This window comes from Peromyscus leucopus, chromosome 3 (genome assembly GCF_004664715.2).
Source record: "Peromyscus leucopus breed LL Stock chromosome 3, UCI_PerLeu_2.1, whole genome shotgun sequence".
In the NCBI taxonomy this organism is placed as follows: Eukaryota; Metazoa; Chordata; class Mammalia; order Rodentia; family Cricetidae; genus Peromyscus; species Peromyscus leucopus.
Window position 1 is genome coordinate 50,521,046 of NC_051065.1, and position 12,524 is coordinate 50,533,569.

The following is a 12,524-nucleotide window of genomic DNA, read 5'->3' on the forward strand; positions in this document are numbered from 1 at the left end:
CAAGATTGTCCTCTGACCTTTACACATGAATGGTACATGAACACAAGCATATTACACATGCACCCCCCCACACACACACACACACAGAGAGAGAGAGAGAGAGAGAGAGAGAGAGAGAGAGAGAGAGAGAGAGAACAACAAAAGCAAAATTCCCAAACCTCAGAAACAGATCTACCATACTACCCAGTATAGCACTTGGATATTTTCCCAAAGACTCCTAGTCAAAACATCTCACAAATACTTACACATCAATACTTATTGCAGCACTCTTTGTAGTAGCTGCTATTGAACCAGTCTAGGTATCTAACAATAGAGAGATAGATAAAGAAAATGTAGCATATACACACAATGAAATTTTTTGTACAATAATTTATTGGGGAATACATACATGTGCCACATTGTGTGTGTAGAGGTTCTAGGACAACTTGCAGGAGTCCTCTCCTATCACATGGGTTCTAGGTGTTAAACTCAGATCATTAGGTTTGGTGGCTATTGTGTGACACAGCTTTTCCTGGGGAGATGCAACACACACATCTACTCACTACTGGGATAGGGAACCCACAACAGATCAAAGCACAGATATCACCGAAACCCAACTTGGTGAACCAATGAGTTTTCTTAGGGTTACTTACAGGAATGTGGTGCATGGCCCCTGACTTACAGGAGCAGAAATTACTATGACTCAAAGACAGCTGCATCAGCAAGATGCGCCCACCCCAGCTTGGGTGACATCTCACAAAGCCGGGAACCTAGAGCACACTGCACAGCCTGCAGGCACCTCAACAGGTTGGAGAGTGTCCTTTCCAGGTGCCTCAGTTGATCCATACCTCTTCCAGGCAGCTTGGCCTGTTTCTGCTTCCAGGCAGTTGTTCTGGCCTCAAAGCCTTCTTTGCAGCTCGTCTTAGAGTTTTCTTTGCAGCTCAGCTCATTTACTCTGAGAGGGACTCTCTGCTTTTATTGCTCACTCCGACAGGGAGGAGCCTAAGGATCTGGTCAGTTTCAGGGACTTCCTGAAGATTTTGAGTTGATTACCTTCCTACTTAAAGAGCTTCCTTGTAGGATGGAATGTTACAGTCTGGGAGGAAACTGTGACACAACAGTGGTAACCACCTTTACCTGCTGGGCCATCTTACTGGTCCCCAAATGGAATTTTGTCTTTTTTCAACCATTAAGAATGAAGTTATGGACCCAGAAAGACGACTAAGCAGTTAAGAATGCTCGCTACTCTTCCAGAGGAGCTGGGTTTGATTCCTAGCACTCACAGCCATCTGCAACTCCAGTTCTAGGATGTCTGATACCTTTTTCTGACCTCTGCATATACCAGGCATGCACACAGGACATAGGCATACACGCAAGCCAAACACCCATACACATAAAATCAAACCAAACAAACAAAAACCTTAAAAAACAAAGAAGAGTGAAATTATGTCATTTTCAGAGTAATGTATGCAACAGGAGATAATCACATCAGCTTATGCTAGTCTCAGAAAGCTAAGTATCATTTTTTTCTATCAATTGCTCACCTTAGATTTTATATAGGTACATAAAATTGTGTATGTGTTATATAAAAATAGAAGCAAAACTCTGTAGGGCAGTGGTTCTCAACCTTCCTAATGCTGTGACCTTTTCATACAGTTCCTAACTTTGTGGTGACCCCCAATCATAAAAGTATTTCATTGCTACTTCATAACTGTAATTTGTTACTGTTATGAATCATAATGTAAATATCTGTGTTCTCTGATGGACTTAGGTGACCCCAGATGAGGCACAAACCGCATCCAAACACCTGTTTCCACAGAGAGATCCTTTATTAAGAGGGGAAGAAAAGTTAAAATGACTGCTCTCTGACTCAGGCAGAAAACGGCAGCCAATGACCTTGCCGGTGTAATTTTTAAGAGGCGAAGAAGGGGAGGTCTGTGTTAGAAGGGACTAGGAAGCCACGGTAAAGGAGAGGAGCATGAGGGAGAGGGGGAGGGGGTATTTGTTCCGGAGGGACAGAGGACTGCCTCTGGATAGAGAGGCGACAGATGGCACATAGGCAAATGCGGTTTATAAATCCATGTTAGGATGAGGTGTTTGATTTTAATTGGGCATGTTAATTAGGTGAATCAAAGGGCGCTTTTGATTGCTGGACTTTAGCAGTCAGGTTCACGAGGAGGCAGTAGCCAAATAAGGGAATAGACCTTGGTGGCTAGCGTTAGGAATGTAATCTAATAGTTGTTAGCATGGCAGAGGGAATAGGGGAAAAGGACAAGGCCTGCCAGAGCCACATGATCCAGTGGGCTTGTGGGGGTGGGGCCCAAAAATATCTTGACCATACTGTTGCCATGACAGGCTTAGGAGGTCAGACACAGCTTCTGGCAGGCAACACCTGGACCCAGGAAAAGCCATAAGCTGACCCCACCCAGGGAGAGCCTGCATCTAAGGGGAAATACCTAACATTTCAAACATTCCCTACACCCCTAGACAAATGTCAGCAAATTAGGGTCCTGAACCCTGAAAATTCCCCCATCCCAATCTCTGCTATGATAAAAACCCATCCTGCTTGGGCTCTGGGCTCTGGACTCTCAGCTCTCACCGCTGCATCAGACAGAGTCCAAGCTCCAAGCTTGAAAATAAAGGCTCTTTGCCTTTACATATGGGATTTGGTCTCCATGGTGGTCTTTTTTGGGTTCCTGTAATCTGGGCATAACATTTGGGGGCTCATCTGGGATCCTCCAAGCGCACTGGGACCACCACCAGAAGAGCCTAAAGTTGGCTGGTTAAGTGTCTCTAAGTGTCTGTCTGTCCTGTCTTTGTGTTCAGTTTTGTTTCTGTGGTGCACCTAAGTCGGTGATTGTGATAAGAAACAGTTAAGGGTGGACACACCAGGGGACTGTGATCACAAGGGGCTGGAAGACATTCGGGACCCCAGTAGTGGGGATGGAGAACCCCATATCTGTTTGATTGAGGATGGAGAGGCTCAGGTCTGGACAGTATTTGGGCACACAAGGGCAAGCTTTCTCTTGTGCTCTTGGTCTTCTGTGGTGCCTGTATTTCTCTGTATTTGTGTTTCTGACCTTGACAAATAGGACAGATGACATCTTCTCCTCTGAACTTACTCTTAACTCACTACCAAGCTGAGGTCTTGTGAGTTGTAATTTTGTTCTCTTCCTGACTTACAAAAATTGTAGACTCTTATTTTAGGATTTTTGAGTTGGTCAGCTGACACTGTTTCCTTGGGAAAATTATTTGCCTTTTTGTTGGAATGTCCTGCCTATATGAATATGTGAATGTGTGAAAAAAATGTGGCCACAAGTATGCATGTTTTATGCCTGGGCTTATGTATGTGTTGTGACTCCAGAGAGAAACTGTACATAGATAGTGTTTGGGGCCAGAAGGACAGCAGAAAGGACAGAGGGTCCCTTTGGTTGAACTGGGACAGACTGAGAGTACTCCTACCCCCCATTGCTCCCTTGCTCTCTGACCTAGAGCATGTGCAGTGGTGGGCAGGGGAGTGCACTGTTGTGGTGCTGTTCACCCAGTGAGCAGTGGCCCAGGCAGGGACTTCCAGTCACAGCTGAGGAGTGTAGAGTCCCTTCCATTCTGCCACTCTTGTGCACTTGAGAATCTGGTGTTAATAACAACCCTTTGTCCCCATGCTGCGCAACGTCCACTCCCATGCTGATGGGTGGGGCTCTCAAGACCTGCCATGGAGGCTGCCCACCAAACCTGACCAAGATTTGGCTCCAAGGGCGGAATGGAGTGTCACTGCCTATGGTTGCTAAGGTATGGCATCTATGTTATAATGTTGTAGCCCAGGCTGCTTTAATCATTCAGATCCAATAGATTCTTCACATTGGTACAGTATTGATGTAAATTTAGAGTTATTCTTGTTATGGTATAGGCATGTATTTCTGTTATGTTTAAATTGTTCTAGCCGTACAATCTATATGAATCTAAAATGGTCTGAGGATATGAAAGCTTATAAGCTTTGAGGATCTCAGAAAATGATTTAAGGTATAAATGCAAGTTGTGAAGATATAAATAAATGATTTAGATTATGAGAAATGTTTCAGGTTACTCTCCCCTTCTATGATGTAAAAGTTTAGAGCTTAATATTTAATGGAGTTCTGATAAGCTGTAGAGCAATGACTACTTACTGTTCAGTCACAAGCTCAACATTTTAGATTTATTTTGGTTGTCATCTAAATATAAACTTAAAAGTGCTTCTCATCAGGCCAAAAAAAAATCTCTGTCTAATTTATACCTGGCTCTCTGGACAGAAGGAGAATGCACATGTTTTTAACCCAAATCTATAGTTCTTGCTAGGATTCAAAGGTGTGAGTCCACTTCCGCTGTTTTACAGATACCTATCACCTGCTTTGTCTACAATATGGATTTTAGTACAGATTGGTAATAATAATGTATCTAAAACTTTTATGTCATTTTGTAAGATAATTCATATAGGACTCAGAGGATTAAAAGAGTTATAAAACTTGAATTCACTTCACAAGAGGTCAGAAGGACTCCAGATAAGTACAGCTTAAAATTTCCCTACTTGTCTATTCCTAAGGATGGTGTTTTTTTCTCTCTCTTTATCTTGAGACTCCTGATCTTCCCAATTACTAAGACTATGAGCCTGAAAGTTCCAAATAAGTTCATACATTTTAACTTCTGTTCCTAGTTTAAAATTGTCTCACCAGGTTTCCACTTGGCTGGCAGACATCTCCAAGCTTCAGTTGCTGACTACACTGCTCTGGACGACTATGAGCTCTGGACTTATTAAAAGCTGATGTGAACCAGCTCCACTAATGTGATTGCTCCCTGTCTCTACAGCTGGGTCAATTAGCCATGTGCTTCTGACAGATAACCCACTGCCCAGCCTTTGACCAACCTTTCAGCTCTTTTAGGGTGCTAATGTTGTGTCCAGATCGTGACCCCCAGAGAGACCACCAAAGACGAGCATGCCGGAATGCAAAAGCAAGGTTTAATTCTGGATATCCAAAAGCAATACAAGCCTAGGCAGGGACTTCGTCCAATACATCCAACGCAGTGGAGGCTGGAGGAAGCGCCCACCTGTCTGCAAGCTCAGTTTTTAAAGGGAAAAGCCACAAGGTTACATCATTTAGGGGTGCTAGTATGGATACAATTCTGATTGGCTTGCTTCTAGGGACTTCTAGAAATTACTTCTAAGGGAGTGGTTGCCCGCCACCATTTCTCATTGGCTGCCCTCAGGTGGGGGCATTTCTGTGGTCAGTTACCCTGGAAACCAGGGAGAGGACATTCCATAGTCTGGCAGGCATTGCCTCGTGACTATCTTGTGACTCTGTACTTTTACACTTCCTGGTTTCTGGAATCTGAACTGACTGGTTTCAGTAACTAATGGCCTATTCCTAAAAGGAGAAATCTTAGGCCTTAGTTTTAGGGTGAAAGCATTTTGGTCTTATTTCTAAGATGGCTCATTTTGGTCTCACACTGACAATGGCACCCCAATGTCAGCTAGAAGCAGTTCCAGAAGAGAAGACTTCATCCCATGTTCCCCGCCCAAAATAGGTTGAAATGCTGGGTCAAAAGTAAACTCTCTGGCATTGGGTTATTATATATGGCTAACTATAATGCCCATTGACATACCAGGAAAATAGGTTCAGAGTTGTCAATTGACTCAAAGATCAGAACTATAGGGTCTTAAGAATGGCAATAGATACAGATGTTGCTGCCCTAGAAAATTTTGGTAATTAATGGTTCTTAGGTCCTAATAACCTTAAAGTCTTGGGCAGATAGGACTCATGATTGAGTTCTGTCACTGACACTTGCAAAGGGAAGAATGTGGAGGGTGGGCAAAACAACTTGACTACACAGCTTTCATGGCAGACTTAGAGGCCCAGACACAGCTTCTGGCAGGCAATACCTGGATGCAGGAAAAGCCATAATCTGACCCCATCCAGGGAGGCCTGCATCTAAGGGGAAATACCTGACATTCCAAACATTCCCTATACCCCTAGACAACTGTCAGCCAATCAGTCCCGAACCCTGGAAATTCCCTCACCCCAACCTCTGCTATGATTAAAAAAAAAAAAACAAACCCATCCTGCTCTGCTCTCACCACTGCATTGGACAGAGTCCAAGCTCCAAGCCTGAAAATAAATACTCTTTGCTTTTACATATGGGATTTGGTCTCCGTGGTGGTCTTTTGTAGATCCCCATGATCTGGGCATAACAGGCTAGTGTCCCTTTGACCTGTGAAAGAGTTGTCCCACTCCCAGAGGGGTTGAGACCCACAGGTTAAGAGCTACTGCTCTAGGTGGACAAAGGGAAACTAATTGGGGGAGGAAGGAGCAAAAGGAGGGAATAGGAGTCTGAGGGGAATGTGTTGCATGTGTAATAGGTATACATGTAGGAAAGCTTAGAAAAAAACTTAAAGAGGAAAACAAGCAAACAGACTAATCCCCTAAATGGCTGGGGCATGCCTAGTATGTGCGGGGACCCCCATTATATTCCCCTTTAACACTGAGATCAATCAGCAAACTCTAACCATGGCCACAATGGTGCGTGTTTTCTGTACACTTGGAAGAATGTGACACCAGCTGCATCCTAGGCAGGACTTTACAACTGAGGTCCCTGGTGCTAGCTTCAGTGTCTTTGCAGCATTGTTACATCCTTGACCATTTCAATTATTTCTTTTCTACATTCAGTTTTTGTAAGCAATCTTCTTAGAATTAATATGGTAATCTGTCAACCCATCTTAACAGCCCCAAGCCTTCTCCCATTCCAGTAAAGTCTAGTCTAGAAAGATAACACTGTGAACCAATAGAGAAGTAACGTCATGTTTGCTTCAGGAATTCCTGCACACAAATTTATCAAGGCAAACAGGTGCTTCCTGTTGATAAGCTAGTCTTATCCAGAAAGCTGCATGATCATGTGGACAAGGAGTGACCAAGTTATCAGGGCCATGGTTGCCTTCTCCCTTCTTTGTTGTGGAATATTATTTTAACTATGTAAAGATGTGTTACATTTGTTCATGCTGCATTTGTTTAACAATGTAAGGATGAGTATTAAATTATGTAAAGATGTGTTGCATTTGTTTTATATTGCCTGCCTAAGGCACCTGATTGGTCTAGTAAAGAACTGAATGGCAATAGCTGGGCAGGAGAAAGGACAGGTGGGGCTGACAGGCAGAGAGGATAAGTAGGAGGAGAAATCTAGTCTTGAGAGAGAAAAAGAGAAGGAGGAGAAGAGAAGGAGGGAGAAAGAGAAGGACATGCCCAGGGCAAGAAGCCAAGCAGCTGCCAGCCCGCCAGACATGAGAAGCAGTGAAAGTAAGATATATAGAAGAAAAGAAAAGTAAAAAACCCCAGGGCAAAAAGTAAATAAAGAGAAATAGGTTAATTTATGTTAAAAGAGGTAGCCAGAAACAAGCCTAGGCTGAGCATTTATAACTAATAAGAAGTCTCTGTGTCATGATTTGAGAACTGCTTCGTGGCCCAAAAGAAATTCTCATTTTATTTTCAGGACTGTGACTTGAACCCAGGGCCTCACACGTGTCAGGCAGATGTTCTACCTTGGAACTCTAACCCCAATTACTCTCCACACCTGTTTAAAGATTTGCTGTGTCCACAACCCTGAACTCCTGTGTCAGCAACTCTGCCTCATTTTTGAAGCCCATGATTTTCCTCTGCTGAGTCACTGGAGATCTGGGCTAGATGATGGTCCCCTGACTGTAAGTCTGGTTTGCACTCAGCTTTTCTGTAACAGGCCACGTTGTGTTGGATTTTGTAGAAGAGTCAATAGTCAATATATATATTCTTCATCTATATGCAGGACCTAATTCCTACAAAATGCTTACCTTCATACACACCTGCTCTTAAAACAATATTTTTAAAGACTTAATTTAGGTCTGAAGAAATGGCTCAGCAGTTAAGAGCACTTACTTCTCTTGGAAAGGACTCAAGTTCTGTTCTAAGCCTCACACGATGGCTCACAACCATCCCTAATGTCAGGCCCAGGAATCCAACAGCTCTCCTGCATGCACACACAAATACACATAAAATACATAAATATTTTAAGGATGTGTAGGTATGTATCTGTGTGTGGGTATGTGCATGAGAGTCAGGTGTCCTCAGAGTTTATTAGATACCCCCAGGCAGTTGTTAGCCACTCAACCTGGATGCTGGGAACTGAGCTCAGTTTTTCTGTAAATATAGCAAGCACTCTTACCTGTTCAGCCATCTCTCCAGTCCCACACCTTCATTTTTGAAAGCCAGGAGTTTAGATCTTTCCCACATAGCTTACATAATGGGTTATATCTAAAATGGCTATATACTTTTTAACATAAAGTAGTCAAGTGATTTATCATTGGATATTGATGTTTGTAGTCTGAGAAAGCATTCTCCATAGAATGTTAACATGTGAGGTTGTTTCTTCCAGATGAATAAAATTCCCATTATTATGCTCATAAGGGTCTTGGCTGGCTGACCAAAAATGAATCATCTATACAATGTGTTGGATAATATCATACTCATACTTTATTTCCAGATAGTATCAGTTTTGCAGCATGAACAGTTACAGCTATGGCTTAAAAATCATATCTCAATCTTAAATGCCTAACACTATTGTTGATATTCATATGTATGAAGGGCCTATGATAAACTCTGCCATTTTGTACTATTTTCGATTTTTGCATGGATTATTTTTCCCCATTCATAAAGTCTTTGGCATGAACACAAAATACAGACTACTTCAAAGTAGAAAATACTGGTAATTTTTAAAAAATCTTTTAGGAGAATTTATATATATAATAATTCCAAGAACCTGTTACAAATCAATTGGTATAGGTAGTTATCGACAGTTTCCTTTATTCAAATTAAATTAATAAATTAATATGTATAAAGATGCATGGAATATATGTTAGTTTTAATCTATTCCTTTCTTTTCCTGTTGCAGTTTTTTTTTTTTTTAAGAACTCCATCAATTATGATTGACATGGAAGTGAATGGCAAACTTGTTTACTATCTGTGATGGCTAATCTTGGTTCACCTTTTACACACCCAAGAAGAGGGAATCTCGAGGGAAAAACTGCCTCCATCAGGTTGGCCCATAGGCATGTCTGTGGGGCATTTTCTTGGTTGTTGATTGATGTAGAAGGACACAACCCACTGTGGGCAGTACCATCCCTCGGTGGCTTGGACTATATAAGAAAGATAGGGGAAAATGGCCTGAAAGGGAGCCAGTAAGCAGCGATCCTCCATGATTTCTGCTTCGATTCCTTCCCCTAATTTCCTCAACGATGGATTGTGAACAAGAAGTATAAGCCAAATTAACCCTTTCTTCCCAAAGCTGCTTTTAGATATGACGTTTACTATAACAACAGAAAGCAAATCAGACTACTACCCAGTACGTAATGCAGTGTTGGACTGTCCTCGAGTCAGTAACTGCAACTTTTCTTTCTTACTGCCTGTCATATTTAGTGTATTTCAAGCTCCACCCCACAAAACTTTGTTTGATGAGCTTAATAGTTATCTTTCATTTTCTGTTATAATGGTGGTGTGGTTTCAGTGAGGATAGTCCCCACAGGATCCTACATTTGAATGTTTAGTTCTCAGTTGGTGGACTGTTTGAGAAGGATTAGGAGGTGCGGCCTTGTTGCAGGAGGTAAGTCACTGGGAGTAGGCTTTGAGGTTTCCAAAGAATATGCCAGGATCAGTCTCATGCTCTCTCTGCCTCTGCCTACAGATCAGGATGTGAGCTCCCAGCTAACGCTCCAGTGTCTGCCTGCCTGCCACCAAACTCCCTGCCGTGATGATTGTGGATTCACCTTCTGAAACTGTAAGCAAGCCCCCAATTAAATGCTTTTCTTCTTTCTTTTTCTTTCTTTCTTTCTTTCTTTCTTTCTTTCTTTCTTTCTTTCTTTCTTTCTTTCTTTCTTTCTTTCTTTCTTTCTCTCTCTCTCTCTCTCTCTCTCTCTCTCTCTCTCTCTCTCTCTTTTCTCTTCTTCTTTTTCTTCTTTTTTTCTGAGACAGGGTTTCTCTATGTCTCCCTGGCTGCCCTGGAACTCAGACCAGGCTGGCCCCGAACTCAGAGATTCACCTGCTTCTCCCTCCTGAGTGCTGGAATTAGAGGTGTATACCACCACCGTTCTGCATTTTAAAAGCTTCTCTTTTATAAGCTGCCTTGGTCATGGTGTGTCTTCATAGCAATAGAACAGTGACTAAGACAAATGATAATTTTTTTCTTGGCTTTTTGAGACATGGTTTCATGTGTTTCAGGTTGGCCTTGAACTCTTGATCCTCCTATCTCAGCCTTCCAATTAGAATTACAGGTATGTGTGTGGGGGGAGATAAACCTTTAGAAATTGAGAAGAACTTATATAATAGCTTAACATTTGATTTAGAACCTTAACATTTAAAAACAATAGATAAGAGGAAATCATGAATTTAAAGTAGATAAACCAGGCAATTGCCTTAAGCAAATGATCCCAGGTAGCATCCAAGTTATGATATGTGCCAGTATCATGAATGTCTTGAGGTGGTGTCCTGATTTGACACTTAGAGGACTGTAACCACTTCCGTAGCATTCTTGTCAAAAATGAATAACTGGAGACCTCAGGTAACCCTTCGTGTAATTTTCCAAAATGTCTTTCTCCAGCACCTACTGGCTAACCACCCCACAATTGTATTCAATTCTGGCACCGAACTATCTGGAATCAAAGAGACCTCAGGTAACCTTTTGTATAATTTTCCAGCTCCTACTCTCTGACACCTGCTGGCTGTCACAATTATACTCCATTCCGACACTGGAGTCAACACAGACCTGTAAGTGAAGGGGCTTAGTTCCTCAAGACTCCTCACTTTGAAGAACAGCACTAGCCACTCAACTAACACACTCCAGCCACCTAATCCCCCTCAGACTTTGTTGGTCTCTAAGTTTTTCATTCTCTTCTGTACTCACCACAGATCCCAGAAATGACAAGGGCATATTCTATAAACTTCTTTACATCAAAAATACCTGAAGTACCCAGAGAGACAATGAGCCTGGCAGGATAGGCCAGCCCATGATCAGATCTCCCCCATTTGGGGGAGTTATCCTGGGGGTGAAGCTGCATCTAGAGCCTGATTGCTCCCCTTAAGTGATGACAGTAATGACAACTCCTCCAGAACCCCGAAGAACCAGAACTGAAATACTGACCAGTCAGCTCAGGACCTGACCTGGGTCACCTGCTCTGTCATCTATGCAGACCCCACCTCCCTCTTCTTTTTCTTTTCTATAGAATTGCAGCATTCCCATCAGCCTCTTGAAGATGAGCTTGGAGGCCACTGACCCCTTTATATGTTCCAATTCAGCCTCTTGTTTCTCTGCCTTTTACCACTGTTCGTATCTGATCTGTGAGGTAGGAAAAAGGGTAAAACTAGCCTCTTAGGACTTTAGGAACCAGAGCTTTCTATCCTAATCTGTAATTCCAGTAACAACTTCTGATATCCCCTGCAATGCTTGGCACATTTCCACCTCCTAATCCCAAACCTAGGGGCTCTCCCAACCTGCCCTCCCTTAGATTTAACAATTCTTTGAGTGACTCATCAGCCTCAGGAAAGCTCTATACTTACAATTTCAGTCTTACTACAAAACGGCCAGAATGGCCAGATGGAAGGTACGCATGGAGCAGGAAGTTGAGACCCAGTGGGACTAGCACCCCGGAGTCTTTGTGTGTGCCACCCTCCGAGCCGTATCTACTCCATCCCTCTGAAGTCTTTGCTCAGGGCTTTCACTGAGGTTTCAATAGGCATAGTTGATGCTCTTTGGCCATTGGGAATTGGCTTCAATCTCCATTTCTTCTTAGAGGTTGGGGGATGGGACTCCACATAGCTGGTTTGTTTGTTTTCATCCAGTCCTGATCCTGGATCTAGCTAAGGTTAACAGTAACCACATTAGTATCACAGAAACATTCCCATCACTCAGGAAATTCCACACATCTCAACAGCTCAACTCCAGGAATTATGGGCAAAGATAAACACTTTTTTTTTTTTAAATATACAACACTACCGAATTGTATAACCGTCACAAAATAACTTGCCAATGTTCTTCAAAGTTGTTAAAGTCATGAGAGAGAAAAAAGAAAGAAAAACAACCCCAAACTCCATGCTGTCCCAGATTTCAAAGGACAAGGAAGGCAAGATTAAAGTGTTAGGACCCTGTCCTGGATTCTGGACTAAACTGGGGGTGTAGTTTAGATTATTAACTTAATCCAATTGGCCTGTGGGTTTGTCTGCCCCTCTTCTTCCCCAAGATAGAGTTTCTCTGTGTAACAGTTCTGGCTGTCCTGGAACTCCCTTTGTAGACCAGGCTGGCCTTGAACTCACAGAGATCTGCTTGCCTCTGCCTCCTGAGTGCTGGGATTAAAGGTGTGCAACACCATACCTGGAGGGCTTGTCTGTTCCTATCATGATAATTAATATGGATAGGCCCATGATTTGGGGGTAGTATACTAGAGAGAGCCTCCCAAGCACTAACAACATGAGTGCATTTATTTCTCTCTTCTTGATTTTGGATGT